At 38.7% G+C, this 22,042-nt stretch overlaps 1 protein-coding gene across 8 annotated transcripts in view; it reads left to right on the top strand.

Moving 5' to 3' along the window:
* The first annotated feature begins 543 nt into the window (after positions 1-543).
* nrxn2b (neurexin 2b) overlaps positions 544-22,042 on the top strand; it is a 380,291-nt gene continuing 358,792 nt past the window's right edge. For 4 of the 8 annotated variants that reach the window (XM_055218525.2, XM_055218505.2, XM_055218521.2 and 1 more), the window contains exon 1: positions 548-837. The gene's annotated coding sequence lies outside the window, so the exon portion shown is untranslated. Of the gene's footprint in view, positions 838-22,042 lie in introns of all 8 variants that reach the window. The other 4 variants (XM_055218533.2, XM_055218549.2, XM_055218495.2 and 1 more) reach the window with 2 other exon arrangements.

Below are 22,042 nucleotides of genomic sequence, written 5' to 3'. Positions count from 1 at the left end.
TCACCAGTAATTGTTTCCTAAAAAATCCTCTTCTTTCATTACAAACAAACTTCAGTATATTCAGTTAGACACTACTGGAACTTCAAACTGGTTCAGGTTCTATGATCAGATAAAATTTAAAAAAAGAGCTTTTGGGCAGCAACCTCACAATATGGGTTTGGACCAAACAAGGATAAAAATGTCCACATAAACATATTGATGGATTTTAACGTTGTGGGCCAAAGATCCTAGACATCTTGTTCAGATACATTTGCTGGATTCTATAAAATATAAAAAAAATCAAAACTGCCTCTGCTATCTATCAAGGCACCAATGAAGTTGTTTTAATCTCACGTGTAAATTATCATCTTGACCACGTGTACCTAACTATCAGATATAATATACTGTGCAGCTAAATGTATATCACCTATGGACCTTTATGGCTGCAGTTGATGGTTTGATCATTTGAAGTCTCCAGTGACTCGTTGGTTTTGCCGGAATTTTTAACGCGTCACAGGGACTGCGGGAATTAAACTCTTACAAAAATCAATCATTCTCATCTGTTTCTGATAGATGTTTGCTGGACCAACACACACGTCGCGTCGTAACCGCATCTCAGCTCCGCCCGCGGCACGGGGCGTGTGTCTGTGGGCGGATTCTCGCGCAGTGCTGATGGGAACACGCAGGTGACGCGGCGCTCAGCAGCACTACATTGCAAGACGCGGACGATATCCGCCGTGACAGGACAAGAGACCCATCGCGAATTTCGGAGATGATAATGAATGCATTGCGATTATTACTGCAGAGAGATTATTAATGCAGAGAGATTACTGCGGGAATCTGAGGAGCATTCCTGAGGTAAGAGTCGAGCGCGTGTGCGCGCGTGCTTTCTCGCTTGCGGTGTGACAGCGCGCGCGGTGTGTGTTTGTTATTTTGGGGTCTGATGCTATATCTGAAGGGTTTATATGTATGGTGTATTTGTACGATGTCTTAAGAGCACCGCGGTAGAATTTCCGTTACCGATCTGTAAATTGTCGCTTAAACGGCTCGCTCGCTTGGGTCGTTTGTCTGTTTAAAGTGGCCGCTGCGTCTGGATAAATGTACGTCTTCAGGTGGTGCAGGTAAAGTTGTGTGTTATAGATGGAGATTCAATAACGAAATTAAGAAAGAAAAACATTTACTGAAATCTCCAGACGCGTCGCACGCATGCACGCACACATCGACAAGTCGATATTGCGTTACGGTTTCCCTTCGCTGTTTTATGTTCATTAAATCAGCTGGAATCAAATCTTCTGTGTGAATGTGAGGAGCTCGCGCACCTCCTCCACTGGGGTGCGATACAACCTTTCATGAACAACCTGCCTGCAGGACACACACACACACACACACACACACACACACACACACACACACACACACACACACACACACACACACACACACACACACACACACACACACACACACACACACACACACACACACACACACACACACACACACACACACACACACACACACACACACACACACACACACACACACACACACACACACACAGAGCTTGGTGCAAGAGGAGGATGTTTAAGAAGACACTTTAAAAAAATTACTACTTAAGTTGTTGATGCATGGCAACAACATCTGCGTTTGTAAGAATTTTGGGTACATTTACTATTTTGACAGACATTTTTTATTCAAAGCCTTGAAATCAAACTCATGACCTTTGTACCGCCGACACTCTAGCGGTTAAGCTACTGTATAGGAACACTTAATCAACAATTTACTGACCAATCTTGTCCATAATCTCTTTTAAATACTAACATGTATTCAAATGAACCAACAGCTCATATCTTTTGAGGCATTTTATGCATGTAAACAACAATTGTGATATCTCAGTTTGATGGATGGACGGACTTGGATACATTTCACAGCATTGCTTTACTAAAATTGATTCTTGACATATCAGTGTCATTAGTTTGAGTCCTAGTAAACACATTAGTATGATACTGTTGAAGTGTGTACATTTAGTGCACTGTTGCATTGGATTAAAACGCCTGCCAGATGTTTAAATTTAAAGGTTCAGTTTAGTAAATTGTGCAGCTTGACAATTAGTGTGCTCATAATCATAACCATAAACAGAGCTAAGTGTAAAACTTAAAGTTTTTTGTTTTTGTTTTTAAATAAGTTTATATATATTTTCACAGGGTAAATTATCAACTGTCAAGATTGCAAAAAAGAGAAACTTACAAATGAAAGAGTCTTTACTATTTTTCCTTAGGAGTCAACAAATCTGTATTCCAGCCAACATGGGATTCTTTTCTAGTGACCCATTCAAAATACAAAAATATGAAATTATGTTTTAGCTGTGGATCTTCCAGAACCTGTAACTCTTAGTTTAGTTTTGTGGAGTCTTTCCTGTTTTTAAAGTCTGAGATCAGAGTAAAAAAGCTTTTTGTCTTTAAACTAATATGTATTAAAAAACATTTGATCTTACTATTAAGAGTTCTCCTAAGTAGCAGTAAAAGTTTTTAACTAAGGGTGCGTTCACATTATCCAAACCGTGCCCTGGCGCGTTTGACCCCCAAAACGTGGTTTATTTGAGTAGTGTGATCACTCTGTACCGTGCCAAGGTGCGGTTTGGTTAATCGCGGCCTGGCCGGCTTGCAGAGGTAGGCTCGAGCGTGGTTCACCTGGCCTCGGGCACAAAATGCGCAGTGTGATCACAAATTGCGCCAGAGCTCGCTTCAAAAGGAGAGACGTCAATTGCGCGACCACTAGGGGTGATACCTATGATTTTACCTATACCTATAATACCTATGATTTTGCCAATAACGATAACAGACCATATTTTGAATCCTTCAAAAATGTGTTTCTGATAGGGATGGGCACAAGTAATCAATTGATTATGGAAATCCTTGTGTTATGACTGGACTTGTTTAAAAGCATGCCATGTTGTTATTATGGTTCGCATCCACAATGGGAGTTAAACTAGTACATAACTTAGTTTAAGTCTTGCATTTTGTGCAGATAGATGCACATTGAATAACACATTTATGTTGTATCAAGGCTTAATTTTACGTAGATTGCGTCATATAGCACTTTAGTTTGTTTATTAACCCTTTAGTTTCACTTCATCAAGCAGTTATTCCTGTAAGAGGTTTCTGTAAATAAGTTTTGTATTTATAAATAATCTAGTATTTGTTCCTTTTCCGTCAAGTTTTATTTGAGTTTTTTTAATAAAAATATTGTAATTTTCACAATGACACCTACGCCCCGACCCTTTGATTACCCCGCCCCTAATTAATCGAGTAATCCTTTTCAGACCTATGAATTTATCAAAATGAAAAAATGAAATACATTCACATCCCTAGTTTGTGAAAGTCTTAAATTGTTCTAGCTTCCTCCTACAACATATTAATATGATCAAGGTTAATGTTGGCATTATTAACTAGGGGTGTAACGATACACTTAGCTCACGTTTCGATCTGTATCTCGATCACAGTTTTTGCAGCAAATTAAACTGTTATTTAAATTTCAGATTAATTTTGATAACATTAACAATTAACAAAACCTTTTTTTTGTTGTACAAAAAAACTTAAAGGAATAGTCTACCCTTTTGCCATATTAAACTATGTTATTACCTCAGCCTAGACAAATTAATACATACCTATCTTTTTTCAATGCATGCACTGTACAGCGCGTTGTGAATGTGTTAGCATTTAGCCTAGACCCATTCATTCCTATGGTACCAGGAATGCTCATATCAGTTAATTTTCCCGACCGACAACCGTAGCTTCTAAACCGAACATTAACCGTTAACTTATAAGATTTTAATATGAAATTGTCATTGAGTAAAAATACAGTTGATGGTCGTCTGTGAACTAGTAAAAACAAAAGATTTAATTTGAACGTGCAAACAACAACAGAACCAGGATTCATACATTATCAGATGTTCACGCAACATTACCTTATTAAAAAGCACGCGATCAGTCCAGAGGATTAATATCCAAAAAAGGGCAGATTGTCTCCGTTTCATCTACCACAGTGGTCATTTCTAAAGCAGGATGCTTTTCAGAAAGTTTTGCTTTTGCGTCGTCTTTGTCCGTTTGTGCAAAAAGAAAGATGTTTATGGACAGGGTCAGAGGCCATCAGCGAACGTCTGTCCGGATGTGCGCGAGACGGACCGCGTCATCTTGCGCGGACACGCGTGCGTCTCCGTTCAGCTTCCAAACACGCATACAAATGATTTCTCATACAAATGATTACTTTATCAAACCTCAGGGCAGCAATAATTTGTGTCATTTACAGGACATTCACAAATTAAAGATAGAAAAAGTAGCGAAATGTCTGTCGGCTCATGACGACACGCACCATGTATTAACAAATATTTTTTTCTTTTAACTGATAATGTTAATCGGTCATAAATTCTTACCTTCGGTTAACGGTTAAACGGTCAATGTGAGCATCCCTATATGGTACCAAAAAAAAGTTTTATTTTGTGGCACCATACTTACTGGTATAACTCCTCATGGAACAGTCTTTAAATAGGGAAAACACGGAAGTGTTTGGTTGCTTCCCTGTTTGGTACCATAGGAATGAATGGGTCTAGGCTAAATGCTAACACATTCACGATGCGCTGTACAGTGCACGCATTGAAAAAAGATAGATATGTATTAATTTGTCTAAGTTGAGGTAATAACATAGTTTAATATGGCAAAAGGGTAGACTATACCTTTAATAAAGAATTTTAACATTTTAAGGCTTAACTGAACCTCCTGTACTGCAGGTCTGTCACTGAAAAATGGGGAAATGTTACATATAATTAGAATTGAGGGATTTAGTAGGGGCATTGCTAGATTTAAATCTCTACATGGGCACAGGCCCCTTATTTTTCTGACTTTTTTGAAAGCCTAACACTTCTATACAATGTCCTTTGTTTAACCCACTATTCCTACATGTATTTAAAAATATTTAAGTATCATGTTCATTATACATAACATGAACATTGTTCACATGTTTGGAAGCATAAATGGATAAAAATTTTGGAAATAATGACAGCAGAGAACATATTTTCTTGCACATTTGCATTTTACATAATACAATGATAACAATGATTAATTACTTATTTTTTACAAGAATATTTTTACAATAACACTATTTTAGGAAACCATTCATTTTATGACTGCTATACTAACATAATCTCAGTCATAGTTACTGCCAACTGTGTCCTACAGCTAGTGAACTAAATATTAATTTCATATCCAGTGTTTCCCATGCATAGGCTCTACTTGGGCGGTGCGCCCAGGTAAATTGCGACCCGCCCAGGTAAAAAAAATCACTTTACGAATTTCCGTATTTTCTGAACTCGACTGGATGACCCGTGTTTTGGAGAGAGAGAGAGAGCGAGAGAGAGAGAGAGCGCGAGCGAGAGAGAGCGCGCGCGAGAGATAGAAAGGTGGGGGCCGGGTGACCGTGAAGATGATGCACGCGTCATAAACTCATCATCCAGCGCGGCAAACTGGATCAACTGCAGCACATACTGAGGTAACTGAGCAGCCAGGGAACTACACTGCGACCAAAATGGTGCATATGTGTTTATAGCATCCAAGTTGGCTTCATTTTGCGTGCAAGCACGTTGTGTCTCTCCCGTTGAGTGTCCGTTCACGTGCTCTCTGTTTATCAATGAATTGGGTGCGACGCGAAGCAACCTCAGTGTCACATTGTATCCTTTCATGTTTCTGAACTTGAGCAGAGTTTTACCATTAGAGGTCTTTCTTCACTGAGGACGCGGGACCCGTATGGTTCCGGGTTTATATTTTAAATGGTCAGTCGGGTCCAGGTCGGTTCTAGTTCATTACTTCGGGTCCCAAGTCTGATTAATATTGTGTGTAAAACCCGAGTCGATCGGAGAACGGCCGCTAGCGCAAAGCTCGAGTGCTGTTTCAGCGTGCCTCCGGTTTCTTTGGCGATAACAGCTGGCTCTTGTCACGACCACGCGCCGCTTCATTTTTTCTTTATCCCATTTTTTATAATCTTACAATTAATAGACCCTATCTTTACTAAAATCTAAACAGTTTGCACAGAGCTTGTAGCAAAAAGCAGTGCTAATTAGGGATGCACCGAAATGAAAATTCTTGTCCGAAACCGAAAACCAAAAAAGAGGAAACCAAGGCCGAAAACCGAAAGCCGAAACACCGAAAGAAATTATGCCAATTATTAGTACTACCATTGCACTTATGGTATTTTTGTGTGTAATAGAAATGGAGTCAACACACACAATTTGAGAAGAAAATTAAGCCAAACAGCATGTGGCATAAATAAACCCAACTTCAGTTATATCTGCCTCACATCTGGAAAAACTGGTGAGTAGGCTACTAGTGACACATCAGGTTGTTAAAAGTTAAACTGTTTGTTTAATTAATCCTTTGGTGCTTGTTTGCCATGCAGTATACATTTAAAAACTGAGATGTGTAGTTGTGGTTTTGTTTTAACGTTAATGTTACAAAATGCTGATAAAAAAATTATGGCATTTTAATGCACGTTAAAACCCCGAATGGATCAAAGGCTCAAGTCAAAAATGAATATCTTCTTTATTTAGTCTGAAATGTTTTTGTTTAGAAAGAAAATCATATTTAGCCTACTTTCTCTGGTGAAACCCGTTTTTCTCATTAATGCCAGCTGCAGAAAAAATGCTCTGTTGTTATCCAGTGAGAACAACAAACGGATCTAACAAATATATCTGAATTTAATATTATGTTACAAATAACGCAAGCTGGCTTGATACATTATTGCTGAGGGTGCAAAGTTACAAGCTTAATTTAACAACACTTCACAAAACGGAGCTATTGTTTGCTGTTACGGCACTTGCAGTTATCGGGTTCGTTATAACCATATCCACAGATAAAATAAATGTTCTCCGTTTCGCTTTCCATGTGTGTCTCGTGTCGTTTTAACAACAAAATAAACTAGGCTATATAAGGAAGCTAACAAATCTCTCATCATGCGCGCTGATGCGGCGGCGGAGAAGCACGTCTAACACCCGGCATTAAAACTCTAAACACTTAAATAAGTCTGCAATCAGAAATACATACATATTAATTTTCATGTATATTTTATATTAAAGTCTTTAAAAGACCGTACAGGTGAAGTGAAAAAGGATTAAATGAGCAGTAGCCGTAATGCTGCGGTGGCGGATTAAAAACATTTGAATATCATTTTTCCCCATTCTAATTATTATTGCAGATCGAATATTTGACCATTTGTGCACATTCCTAATTTTAAAAGCAATCATGTTAAATGTCTGTTATTCTGGATGTTAATCTGAACGAATGCTTAGTCGGAGCTTGTGAAAACAGTACACAAATGCCCAGAGAAACTCCGCGGGTTTGGACACAAACATTACGGTCGTGGGCGGGAGTGGAACTCACAGGTTGCGGAGGTCCTGGTCAGAAATTCGGCGGACGCGGGTTTGAGAGAAATCTAGTCCACACCACAGATATGTTACTTCAGACAAGCACGTGCAGGTCGCGGTTTCTGTTTGCGTCATCACATTATTTCGGCCGTATTTTTTCGGTGATAAAAGTCTTTCGGCCGAAAACCGAAAATCCACTTTTGGACCATTTTCGGCCGAAAATTTTCGGTGGCCGAATATTCGGTGCATCCCTAGTCTAATACTGAATGAGCAAAGCTCTAGCTGACTCAGGATATAAAAAACGCAAAGCTGTAATGTAAAGTCTGTCATCGGGACAGCAAGTAGACTTTTAAATCTGAAATAATGAGTGGATTAAGCTTTTTTAATCGGCAAAAGAGAAATAGAAAGCAGAAGCAGTAAAAGTGCCTAACTAATAGAAATTATTAACATTATAACATCAGTCACATTTATAATCTATAGACCTGCACTGTCTATTAATATACTGTACATAGTATTGTATTATATTGAGTTTGATAAAAGGGGTCATCAAATTGCTTCATATATCAGTGCAAAAACCAAGTGTTTTCGTGGTGCTTTAACAAACAGTGTCAGCTTTGTTTATGGCAAAGAAAGTTTGGGGTGGTTAGATTAATGAACTATAATGTGAAATTAATATTAATTTTCAATAAATCAAAGTATTGTGTTGTGTCACACATTATTAGTTCTTTGTCACATGTATAGTAGACCATTTTTTGTCGGTGGATATAATGATTGCCCTTTTCACGAGCTACCACCACAAGTAAATTTCAGATCTGTGGGAAACACTGATATCTGAAAATACAGAATAGTATAACACATACATGTGTTGATTTTTTAAGCAACAATGCAATTCTATAGACTTGACAGAGGTTTACTTGAGATTTTTCCTCTAATGTTTAAGATCTGACTGGGTGAGGATTAATACTTTAAACTCATCATTAGGGATGTCCCGATCAGGTTTGATTTTGAGTATCTGCCGATACCGAGTCCGGATCCGATACGTCTATAGGGCCCTATAATTTCACGGAATCGCGGACGGAATCGCGGAATTGGCAGATTAATACGGAATCTAGTGTTAATGCGGAATTTCGCATATTTTGAATAAAATTCTGTTTTTGTGTGAGAGAAGAACGTATTTCTGGGGTAAATGCAGACTGGCGTAAGTAAATATGGGCGACACACCCCCTCCCGTCGTTTCAGACCCCCTCCAAAACACTGAAACCATGCGAAGCGGCTCTCCACGACTCTGCTTTCGTCCGCGAAAAAATAAGAAAATCGACGATAAGCACTCAGTTCCGAGCAGTTCCAAAATGACTTTGATGTGACTGGAGAAGTGTTATTTTGTAAGTTTTGTCAACATTCCGTTCACTGTGAGCGCAGATACATGCACTCTCTCATCCACATCTGTCTCACTGCACCTCTCTCACGTACACGCGCTCTCGCATCTGTCCGAAGTCCGAACACAAATCCTCGTGTATTTGTTCAGTTTTATGCATTTCATGCGAGCTGAGGCAAACTATCCCTCGCATTTAAAATATAATAATCTGCATCATGACGCCGCTCTCTGTCTCTCTTTCGCTCGCACGTGCAAAGAGCCACGCGCTCATGCTGTCCAAAGTCAGATCACTATCCTGTGTATGTTTGTAAAGTTATATGCATTTCAAGCGATTGTGTTTAAAATATGGATCGCATTTCTCTGGACCGATGTGTTTAAGGCACTTCTGAAGGCACCACTGCTTTGACACGTGTAGCCTTCTGCAACAACACTAAACAATGCATTGAATTCAGTAGTGTGTGTGTGCGTGTGCGTGTGCGTGTGCGTGTGCGTGCGCGTGCGCGTGCGTGTGTGCATGTAAATGCATGTTTACAGTCATTAAGTAATCGTGTTATCCCCTTTTTCCCCCAAATCATTTACATTTTAATCATTAACATTAAAGGCACAGTATTTTTATGACCAAAATAACAGTAAAGGGTTTAAAAAAATTGCCAAAAATTAAAACAGATAAAACGGAATTTGCAAATTTAAAACGGACAAAACGGAATTTGGGAGAAAATAAAATTGAATTTGGGAAAAAAATAAAACTGATTTTATAGGGCCCTACTTCTATAATACATAAAAAAGAATAAAGAAGAGCGAAAAAACAGAACCAGGACGTTCCTTATGTCATGCCGCACGCGTTGCTGTTTCTGTGTGGAGTCAAAAGGGTCTAACTCTGTGCCAGCACATAACTATAGATGTGTTCAAAAATAATGAGAATATACAGTATATCGTATGTACAGGGCGTTAAATTGGGATTTGTTTTGTGGGGAGGCTCTTTTGGGAGGGAGGGTTTGAGGGGTAACATGTTTAATCCTGATGACAGCAAAGCCACTGGTGTGTTTCAATGACATTTTGTACCTCTGATAGGATTTGATCAGTTTCAGTTTTTAAGCTGTGCCACATGTTGACCCAAACTTTAAAACCTGAACTTTAAATTATGCAAATCTATGAGTCTGACACCCTATATGCATTTGTTGCACATGTCATTATGCACTATTGATCAAACTTTGAAGGAAGTTATAAGAATCAACCTTCTTGACTAATTCGAGGCTACCCAAAAGACTCAACAAGAAAAACAACATACTGATTCAGCAATGTGTCTTATAAAATAGCCATAGAGATTCCCTAAGCTGGTCAGCAGTTAGTTAAAAAATACCTTTAGTTAGGTCGTAATTAATTTGTATGATCAAAAATACATTATTTTATTAAACTATACAATAAGTTGTATCCAGTTATCTAGTTAACATATTGTAATGAGATGAGTGACATTCTAGACTTCTATTAAGTTTTTTCGACATGGGCACCATTCTTACCTCTCCCTCTATCTCTCATCTCTAACGTTACAGTAATGTCAAATGATCCTGCGCGAATGCACGTTCTTGAGGTCCTGAGTGAGACGCGGAGCTGCGTCTAAGCACATTGATGACAAAAACGATCAACGCATCGTTTAAATGAGCGGTAAAAACACGGTTTTGTCGTGGGTTCCTTGCACGCACGGGCGTGAAGCCTAGGAATGAAAACACATCAATAGACTTGTTTGACTTCATGCGGCGCCGCAACAATCGACAGCCGGGTGACGTCAAACTACCGCGAGAGTGATCCACGAAATCATACGGAAGAGTTTGCTTTTAAAATCGCTCTCGCGGAACTTTGACGTCATTCGACTGCCGGTTCTTGTGGCGCCGCATGAAGCAGAACAAGCCTATTCTCTTCTTGTCAGTTCACACGCACCAGCGCAGCGCGTACACTGGCGCGGAGCAGAGCGAGACCTTGATGGATTTTAAACCCTGCATATTTATCCAAGTCCTGATCGGGAGGTAACGTCCGATTCCGATCGAGTCTGAAACCACGTGATCGGATCGGGACATCCCTACTCATCATTTCTCCTTTCTGCTTCCTTTACTCTGCTTGGCACAAAACATTTCTTATGTCCATCTACAGGAGCTAATAATGATTCAAAATCACGAGTTCACACTTAAAAATAAGTTGGATAGATTAAATTAGTAAACGTATTAGGCTTGCTGTCCGGGTAGAGGGCTCTGAGCTCGGAAATGGGTCCTAACACAGAGTATCCCCCCCGGTTTAGGAATTAACCTGGTGAGTGGGAGAATACGGGTGCTGGAGGGATTCTGAAGACTGCAGAGGATCGTTGGAGAGTTAAACTGTGACTTATATATGGCTTGCCTTTGTTTTGATTGGGTAGATATGATGATTACTGATTATAGACAGCTGGAAGTACTTAAGTGGTTTATTTGATGTGCTCCTCCTGAACTATGTTAATAAAACATCATTTCACGAGTTTACACTTACAAATAAGTTGGATAGATTAAATTAGTAAACGTATTTGGCGTGCTGTCTGGGGAGAGGGCTCTGAGCTCGGAAATGGGCCCGAACGTAGAGTATCCCCCCAAAAATCAAAATTAACTTATTCGGACAGCAGCCGGGAACTGTACCCCCCAAAATAGAAAGGATGAGGCTGATGTTAGCTGTGTTTGCTCTGCATCCGATGGGAGTTCAATACTCGCTGCGATTGGAACCGTCTGACGGAAGTTCAATACTCACTGTGATTGTACAGGAAAGCCTCAGACGGTTTATATGTGGAGGGCTTTTTGCAGCTTCTGACGGGAGTTCAATACTCGCTGAAATCGGAGCCATCCGACGGGAGTTCAATACTCACTGCGATCGGACGGGTAAGCCCCCGCTGATGATGGGGTGGATGAATTAAATTGGGAGGGTCTTGCAGCATCCGAAGGGAGTTTAATACTCACTGTGATCGGAACCCATGCGACGGGAGTCCAATACTCGCTGCGATCGGATGGGTGAGACCCCGTTTGTCGATGAGGTCGATGATTTGTTTTGAAAAAGGCTTTGCGGCATCCGACGGGAGTCACTGTGATCGGGACCCATCTGGCAGGAGTTCAATACTCATTGCGATCGGATGGGTAAGCCCTCCGTTGGCGATGAGGTGGATAATATATTTTGGAGGGCTTTGTGGCATCCGACGGGAGTTCAATACCCGCTGCGATCGGACGGGTAAGCCTTTGCTGATGATGAGGTTTACATTTGGTTATTTTAGATATGGAGGGCTTTGCGGCGTCCAACGGGAGTCCAATACTCGCTGTGAACAGGCTGGTAAGTCCTCGCTGACAACGAGGTGGATGTTTGGTTATTTTAGATTGGGAGGGCTTTTGCGGCGTCTGACAGGAGTTCAGTACTGGCTGGGATGGGATGAGTAAGCCCCAGTTGATGTAGAGTTGATGAATACGTTAAGTTATTACCGATTGTGAGGGCTCTAGCACCATCCTACGGGAGTTCAATACTCCCTGCGATCGTATGGGTAAGCCCTGGCAACAATCGAACGAGTTAGAGTTGGTTTAGCTGATAAGGGTTTGTTGTGCTTTTTTGATGTGGAAGCGGTTAGACCAAGCATCACTACCGCAGCAGTGGGAAAAACTGACCCCTGCGGCGGTGGAAAAACGAAACTTCTGCAGGAGCAGGACAAACATAATTGTTGCATCAATAGGAAAATTATTGAGTATATACAATATAGCTGGCTGTGTGTAAATGTAGTAGCTTTAAGAAATCCTTGTACCTACGTCGATAAGACTTTAGAATTGACGTTGGTTAATAATAATGATAATAATGATATTTATAAATTGTAAATGTTTTGTGCATTTGTATAGTTTGTATTGTATGGCATATTGTTTTATGTTTTATAGTCAGTATATGTGGACTAGGGGTAACAATCTCAAAATTGTTTGAATCTGAACACAGCAAAATCACCAGCGTCAAATCCACTCCGCCGGTGCACACACGGGCACCACCAGGTCTGGTGGCACTCATATAAACACCAGCAGCATACATCCAACACCGGCAACTCCACTGCGTATTTTTTGTTTTGAAAATAAAATGCAGGACTTGCTTAATGTTAAAAGGAGTTAATAAGAGATCAAATTTGGAACTTGATTGGTGTTAAAAGTTATTAAGATGAAACTTGAAAACGATCTTCCTGGCACTGAATGACAGATTCAAAGCATGCATGGACGAGCAAGTGCGCGACCTTAATATACACACACACACATACGTATCTTTGCAGGCAAGTAAAAATTCTCTATGCCATAAATCCAGATGACTGAGCATCAGTTTAAATGCACAGGTGATACCTACTTTGCCAGCCGAGCACCGCTACTGGTGTTTTTGATCAGGGTTACAACTTGATCAATGTTATGATAGTGAAGAGAAAATCTTGGATAGCATTTATCAAAAGCCGTGTTTAAGTAACTAAAATATAATCTTTATACAACAGTAACATTGAATGCGTGTACATGTGACGTTTCCCAGATTGATACGTTTGCAAGATGTCTGTTAAAGATCTGGAACACATCTGGTGTGTAAAACATCTTACAAAGGTTTTAGAAAGAGCTGCTTTATATACATTCTAAATCAAAAAACGTCTTGCAGACATCTTCAACATGTCAATATGAAATCTTTTAGGAAACGTCTTAGAGACGCATTGCAGATGAGCAAAAAAATGTAAATACGTCTTGCAGATGTAAACGCAGACATCAAATAGACGTCTTCGAGGTGTACCTAAGCCATCAGGGTTAACACCTGTTACATGTTTTAATGAAAACCCTGTTTAATATAACAGACTACTGGCTGTTATTGTGCGATTTTTTTTTTTATTTATTTTTTTAAATTTTTTAATAAATTTTATGTAAATGTTAAATAAACTTACATTTCGCCTGTCAGTCATCTTCTCAGTTTATGCAAAAAGGTATTAGCATGGAAGCTTACTGATGTTGAACATTTGAAGAGTTTCGTTGCAAAACGAGATAACCACCGTTTTTTAATTGTTCAGAAATCTCGTTTTTTGTTTGTGCATTCCAATTAATTTCAATGCAACTGCAGTTGGTTTGTTTTGATTTAAACCTTCATAATTTAAAAAATACAGCTAAGTAGCACCATAAAACCAAATAATAACATAATAATAAACATGTTTTGACAAAAATGTTAAAAAATTGATTAATCTCGTTTCGCAACGAAACCCTTCATTTACTATTCGTTACATGCATGCCCAAGCTGTATGGTGAATACAGATTATGCACGGGAATATTGTCTTATTTCGAGTTGGGGTGGCTGTTCAGCAGGTCTGAAAGTGAGTAACTTCTGGATCGTTGTTGTTTGGAGACACAAATGTTTAAAACGATTTAGTCCGATTTGGAGAACGGTTTTAACTTGTTTGCCTTAAAGAACCAGTTCAAGATAATGATTTGTTCAAAAACTAAACAGACATTATTATTCATCACAAATAGTATTTTGGGACGGGAGGCTTTCAACGTAGCCGGGTTTAAACCGTGCTCGAGGCCGGGCAATGAATACTGATGGTAAAGCGAAGCTTCGAATTAAATTGCTTCAACAATGATTCACTGTTTCTAAGCACTAGAAAAGCCTAGATATGGCAACAACCTGCTGCTGAAAAAGTACTGCACACTTATACAAATTGCACCAAGCAGAGGTAGGCTCTCGCTTGGGGGGCGAGAGAATAGAAGAAGGTAGCTGAGGAAAAGAAGAAGAATATAGGGCGTCCTGACCTGTACCGTTAGCTTACACAGCCTCACGCTACAGGGTCTAAGCAAAACACATTTTATTAATAGTCTCAATTGTAATATTTATTATTAAATATTTTTATATTAGCTTGGATTGGTTTACACATGTTAACATTTTAAACAATACTAAAACATATCAACAAGTAAAGCAAAAAGTTTTGAGTAGAATATATCAGAAGGTAGCCCTCCTGATTGCTTTATTCATTGTGGTAGCCCTTGCTCACAAAAAGTTTGGAGACCCATGGTCTAGAACTTCTGAAGACTGCAGAGGATTGTTGGAGAGTTAAACTTTTTTGAATTGATTGATTGTTTCAATTGATCTGTGCCTGCGTTTGTTTATGTTCAGAGTTAAAGGATAATTCCGGTATTTAACACTTTGAGTCTCATTTCTGGTTTGTTTGGATGAACTACAGTGATGGACACAGAAATTTTGACAATAGGTCGAGTCTTGACTTTTCGACTCATTTAGAACCGTCTCTTCACTGCTTCAGAATGGAAGTCAATGACCATGCACAAACATGTCATTAAAACAACCTTAACGTTCATTTTCAAAACTGTACTACTCACCGAGTGGTTCATGGTGTTCGTTGATGATTAAAAACAAATATATTGGCGCAATGTATGACTTCAATCCGTGTTATTTGCTATAGTGGAACTATTTTTTCAGATACCTCACAACCGCGTATATACTTCCGCTCTATATTTGAGTCTGAAGCATGAATGAACGTAGTCCAACAAACTGTAATAAAAATCAGTTTTTGCAAGAAACTGAACGTTATTTACAACACTATTCGCGTAAATGCCAAAGCAGGAAGCGCGCTTTACGTTCAAGGCGATCTCTTCCACACCGTTTGGTGGCTGTTGGCTATGGATGTTGGTCTCTCTGCGCCACCTATAGAGCGGGAGCGTGAAGCCCACTTCATGCTTGGCAAAAGCTCTGCATTAACGCTGTAAAATATTTATATATATATTTGAATCTCAAAACTGAAAATCGAATGTCAACCCACGGAACGAATATTCGAATATTCTGGTCCAGCCCTACAAATATGGGAAAAATTTCTTCTGAGAGAAACAGAGTGAAAAAACTACAACCTCATGTAAACAAACAGACCCTTTTCTGTTTCCCGGCGGCGGAGTGATATATCAGCGAGCAAACAGTCTTCCAAGAGAGGTCATTGGAATTTTACAAAATGCCAAATAAAACACGACAGAAACTGTATTTCGCTACACAACTTTTTTAATCATCAACGAACACCACGGTGATGATCACCACTCGGTGAGTAGTACAGTTTTGAAAATGAACTTTAAGTGTTGTTTTAATGACATGTTTGTGCATGGCAATTGACTTCCATTCTGAAGCAGTCAAGAGACGCTTCTAAACGAGTCAAATACTCAAGACACGACCCATTGTCAAAATTTCTGTGTCCATCACTGTAGTTCATCCAAAACAAACCAGAAATGAGACTCAAAGGGCTCTATCTTACACCCGGTGCAATGCAGCGCAATGCGCGACGCAAGTGTCTTTCGCTAGTTTCCACCCTAATTTTCACGTTTAGCGCCGCGTTGTTTAAATAGCAAATGCATTTGCGCCCCCTTTTGCGCCCATGGGCGTTCTGGTCTGAAAATGAGGTGTGTTCAGGCGCATTGTTGACGCGTTGCTATTTTGAGGCAACTAAAATAGACTACGCCATTGACCAAAAAAACCTGCTCTAAAGTCAATGGCGCAATGTGTTTTATGTTATTTAAAGAGCGCATTAGTAATATGCGCCTATAAACGGGAGGACACTGCGGGTTTGCTTATCACAAAGAGCATGAATGCGCAGCAGCACAAAAATGCTTTTAAATATGAAAGATTAAAGGATTGAATGTAAAAGATTATTATTGAGTCTCTTGGACATAAATGAGGACTAATTATGAGACGTTAGAAGGCGCAAAGAGCTTCTTCACCTGCAGCCTGGTAAGTAAATAAATGCTTTGCTTTGAACAAATGCGTCTGTTTTTAAATGTTTTTTTTATGCTACCTCACGGATTTATTGTATATGATGTACCTGTGGATATGGTGAGATGAGAGACATTTTTAAGTAATGCTTTAAAAAAAAACTCTTTGCTAAAAAAAAACGCTGTCCAAAGTGCTGAAACGTGAGGAGAGCCGTTTGTAAATTCTTTATCTCCTGTTTGTTACAAATAAAGTATTTTTAGACTACAAACCTTTTCTTACATACTTGTAAATTATTTTTTGATGATATTGGATAGCCATACATTTAAAGCAATTACAAGCCTGCTTTTTCACTTCCATGACTAAATGAAAACGGGTTTTAAAGGTTTAAATAAAAAAATAACAATTTCAATACAAGTGAAAAACAACACAATTATTTAACATTAATCTTAAACTGGGGATCTTCTTCCTCCGCTTAGTTTTTCAGTTAAGTTCGTCATCTAAATAGGGATTAGACATAGCGCCAGCGCAACTTGCTTTTAAAGGGGATGAGAGCTGTGACTCTCATTAATTTACTGGACGTTACGCCCAAAATACTCCCATTACAATAGGACCAACCCTTTTCGACCATGCGCTCGGCGCACAAACTATTTTTCCCGTCGTTAAATTAGCAAAAGTGGAATCGGACATGCCCATTTAGACGTTGCGCTGTGCGCTTTAGACAATGCGTTTAGATTGTTAAAATAGGGCCCAAAGTGTTAAATACCGGAATTATCCTTTAAAGGTGCAGTGTGTAATTTTTAGACGGATCTCTTGAAAGAAATGCAAAATAATATACAAAACTATATTATCAGTGGTGTATAAAGACCTTTTAAAATGAAACGTTATTTTTCATACACAGAGGGTCCCCTTAGATGGAAGTCGCCATTTTGTGCCGCCATATTTCTACAGAAGCCCTTAACGGACAAACCTTTTTACTAAGTTCAGGGTTCCTACGGGTCCTTGAAATCCTTGAAAGATTGTGAATCTGAGGAGGGTGAATTTAAGGCGCACAGGTCATTGAAAGTGCGTGAATCTATTTTATGCAAAAGGGTTCTGGAAAAACAAATCCATATTATTCCCTGTGTAGTGTAAGACTTTTTAAGCACACGTGCTAAACTGTTCCATTTAAATGCTTATATCTTCTGTATGTGAATTTTGATTCATACCAAAACACTTTTTTGCATAGTTGTGTTTGACACATGAAAACGTCTCTGGTTACGAATGTAACTGTTGTTCCCTGAGAAGGGAATGAGACGCTGTGTCTCCCTTGCTATACTTCCTGCATCCCTGTAACACCGTCTTTGGCAATATTTTAGATAGCTATACTTCCTGGCTCCCGCGTCACCCTGTCTTTGCCATTATGCCTCACCATTGGTTGAATTTGATATATATTTTTTATTCTTTGAGATGCTGCTGTGCCCCATCTCAAAGCACTGACAGGCAGCCCGGTCCTCGCGCAGCAAAACCCCCGAATCACAAACACCGGCAACAGGGCGATGGCAAATACAACGAGCTCAAAGGTAGTGGTCGCAAACACGAAGTACATTAAGCACTACTTTTCCATGGTTGAGGTGAAAGGCAAGAATGTTTGTGTAATGTCCAACTTATGCCCAGAAGGAAAAGTCTCTCCACGTCTGTGGCAAGTAATTCTGATCTAATAAAGCGCCTCACATCGTTACATGCTGCCACAAAATTAGTGGTTTCTCTTTTGTATCCATTTTATTCATTTAACATATATTTAATTTTAAGGGGCATCCAAGTTATTTGAATTATTAGAATTTATTTAAGTAACGCAGTAATTACTTTCCCTGGTAATTAGTTACTTTTATAATGATGTAACGCAGTTACTAACTTAGTTACTTTTGTTTAAGACGCATTTTTATATGTGACATGTAAACGCCCCCTTAAATGATTACAACAATAATCAACGAATATAAAACTAAATTAATTCAAATCTTTCTGCCGGCTGGATTGTTATTTTTTGACAGCATACACGGGCCGCATAAAAGGGGAGGGAGAGCCGCAAATAGCTTGCCGCCTGGGAGTTTGAGACCACTGACCTAAGACTACAATTGTGTTTACAAGAATATTTGCAGAGAAAGCTGTGGTGTTTTGTGAGTCTGGATAATAAAAACATAATTAAATATGGCACGACTGTGTGCATGCTTTTGAGTTTCTGCGTGTCTGGTATGTGCACTGCTTCAATGTGTGTGATTTTGACGGTGCGCATAGGTTACTCCAGCAACTGACGTGAGACAGATGACATAAACTCCACTGCTTGGCTCTCATTGGTAGTTGCTCCCGAAAGTCGCTCATTATTTGCATAAACGTTACAGTGCACCTATGTCATTGCTAAAAACAAGGTTATTTTGTGTATTTGGTTTAATGCAATGTGCTTGCATGCTTTATGGTAAAAAACACATTATTTTCCACATACCGTACATTTTTGTAGCTCTGAAACACACAGATTTAAAAAGCTCTGTGTCCTCTGATTGGCCAGCTACTCTGTACATTGTGATTGGCCTGAAAACATCTGACTTCAGCCAGAAATGTGACGCTCCAGTCCTTACCATGTTTGAAAGGTTTGGTTGCTAATAGGAGTTAACTTACAGGCTGTGAGTCTGAAGCAGGAGGAATTATGATAATGTCGTTTTGTCTACATCACCAATCCCAGGAAGTAAACCACTGCATCATTTACTTTGGGGTTTGTACCTTTTGCATATCGTTAACACAACTAACAAACTTTTAAATAATTGTATACCCACCTGGAGGGTTGTAAAGCGCATGCTCGCATTTTATTTGCAGACTTTTCATCAGTATTCAATACAATCCACCCACACATTTTAGCAAACAGACTTGGAGACAATTTCCAGCTAAACTCAACATTAATTAAATGGATTTTGGATTTCCTGTGTGGGTGGCCACATAGAGTAAGGGTGGGAAATACATTATCTGGGGTCTGCTTTACCTCAAGTGGGACACCACAAGGCAGTGTTTTGTCACCACTGCTCTATATATTTTACACTGATTGTTGTCACAGTAGTTACCCAGGACGTCATATAATTACATTTGCAGACGATACAGCTGTTATTCGTTTATTGGAGGGAGATGAAACTAAACACGGTCCAGTGTTGCAGGAATTTGTGGACTGGTGTGAAGCTTCCCAGTTAGAGTTGAATACGTCTAAGACAAAAGAATTTGTCTTTGATTTTAGACTTGAGGCTCCCCTACCCACTCCAACTCTGAAAAGAGTGGAGCAGATTGAGATAGTGACAAAGTACAAATCATTATTGATCATAAATTATCTTGAGGGCCAACAACGTTTGTATTTTCTTAAGAAACTTAATTATGTTAATGTTGACAAAACAATCATGAATCTCTTTTATCAAGAGTATTCTTTCCCACTGTATTGTATGTTGGTATGGACATTCCAGAATCACACATAGGAACAAATTGGGGAAGATTGTTAAAACGTGGAAGAATTATTGGTAGGCAACAGGTAGACCTGTACCAACTATATCTAACCAGATTGGTACAGAAGGCATATAAGGTGTACATGGACACAAGCCATCCACTTTTTGTGGAACTCAAGCTGCAACCTTCCGGTCGAAGATATAGATACCCCAATGCCAGAACAAACCGATCAAAGCACTCATTCATTCATTCATATGGCAATAACCCAGTTAAATAAGGTGTAGGGAGGAATATGATTAAATGCTTGAAGGCATGGTTGTGTAGTGGGATAATATGAAGTATGGTATGCTCATTATATTTGTACATGACCTTAAGGGGAGCCCTTATTTACCGTAAATGGTCATCATTCAGAATCGCACCGAAAAATGTATTTTACACCAAAGGGGCTCTTTTTTCCAGTATTAATGTGTAAGGTATAGGTTGAGTAGTTATTCAAACAAAGATAAATACTTTACAATTCACTTACAAGTTTGCTTTACAGCTGTGCCAGAGGTTGACCCAAACTTTAAAACCTGAACTTTTAAGGGGTGGTTTCCCGGACAAGGATTAGCTTAAACCAGGACTAGGCCTTAGTGTAATTAGGAAATAAAACTAGTTTTAACAAACATGCCTTACTAAAAACATTACTTGTGTGCATCTTTAGGCACAACAAAGGGCGGTGATGTATTTTAAGATATGTCAGTACAAGTTGTTTTGAGTTTGGACAGCTCTTACATTTATTTTAGTCTAGGACTAGTCTAATCCCTGTCCGGGAAACAGCCCCCAAATTATGCAAATCTATGAGTCTGACACCCTATAGGCCTATGCATTAGTTGTACATGTCATTATGCACAATTGATCAAACTTTGAAGGAAGTTCTAAGACTCAACCTCCTTTACTAATTATAAGCAAGATACCCCAAAAGATTCAATTAACAAGAAAAACGACATACTGAATCAGCATCAATATGTCTTATTAATTAGCCATAGAGATTCCCTAAGCTCGTAAAACAATCACTATAGTTAGGTTGTAATTGATTTGTATAATCAAAATACATTATTTTATTAAACTATACAAGTTCAATGTTATCTATTTAACATAGGCTATCGTAATGAGATGAGTGACATGGCTATATACTTTAATAATTTGTTTCTAGACTTCTATTAAGTTTTAGAGCTGCAAATTTCGACTATTTTTTAAACCGATTAGTCTATCGATTATTTTTTCGATTAATCGAATAGTCTAAAGATTTTTTTTTACAAATAATAAATGTAACATCTGCTATTAATGCCAACCTTTTATTGAAGCATTTTCTCAATTAAACAAATACACAAACAGTGCCAGTGCCAAGGAAAATATAACAAATCACATAAAAACAAGTCCAACATTAATTCAGCCTAACATAAACAGTGCAAAAGGGGCATTATTCACCTTAAACAAATAAAATATATTAATATTAAAGAACTAAAATAAAAATAAATCAAACTGAATAATAACTCCTTATTAATATAAAAAACATGTCCCGCTCTTTATTGTTCCAGCCCTAGAGCTGATCATAAACTAATGAAGAGTCATCATTAACTACAAAATGACTCACATGAAATCATTGTTTATTAATACATTAACTAAAAAACATGTCATGTCGTACTTAATGATGACTCTTCATTAGTTTATGATTAGTACATGCATTTACACAGCATTAGTTCAGACTGAAGTAAAAATAAGTTCATTGTGATTCATGAACCCTTATTATAAAATGTAACCATTATATTATTACTGTTAATATTATTACTATCAGTAGTAACGTTACTGCATTCTCATTTAGCATCAACTTTAACATTTAACTTTTCTTAAGTCTCGGGTAAATACAAATTTAGTTAGCATGATCTTCTAATATTTTATAAACGGCGTTTACGCTGCTGTTACTTTAAATAAACGCATGTCAGGAATACCTAACGAGACGAGCTTTTATAATATCTGCGCACATAGCAAAAAAAAGAATCTATGGGAACTCCGCGCTGCCAGCTGGCTTT

Source organism: Misgurnus anguillicaudatus, chromosome 21 (genome assembly GCF_027580225.2).
Source record: "Misgurnus anguillicaudatus chromosome 21, ASM2758022v2, whole genome shotgun sequence".
In the NCBI taxonomy this organism is placed as follows: domain Eukaryota; kingdom Metazoa; phylum Chordata; class Actinopteri; order Cypriniformes; family Cobitidae; genus Misgurnus; species Misgurnus anguillicaudatus.
The sequence above is the reverse complement of the archived record's forward strand: the minus strand, read 5'-3'. Positions and strand labels throughout refer to the sequence as shown.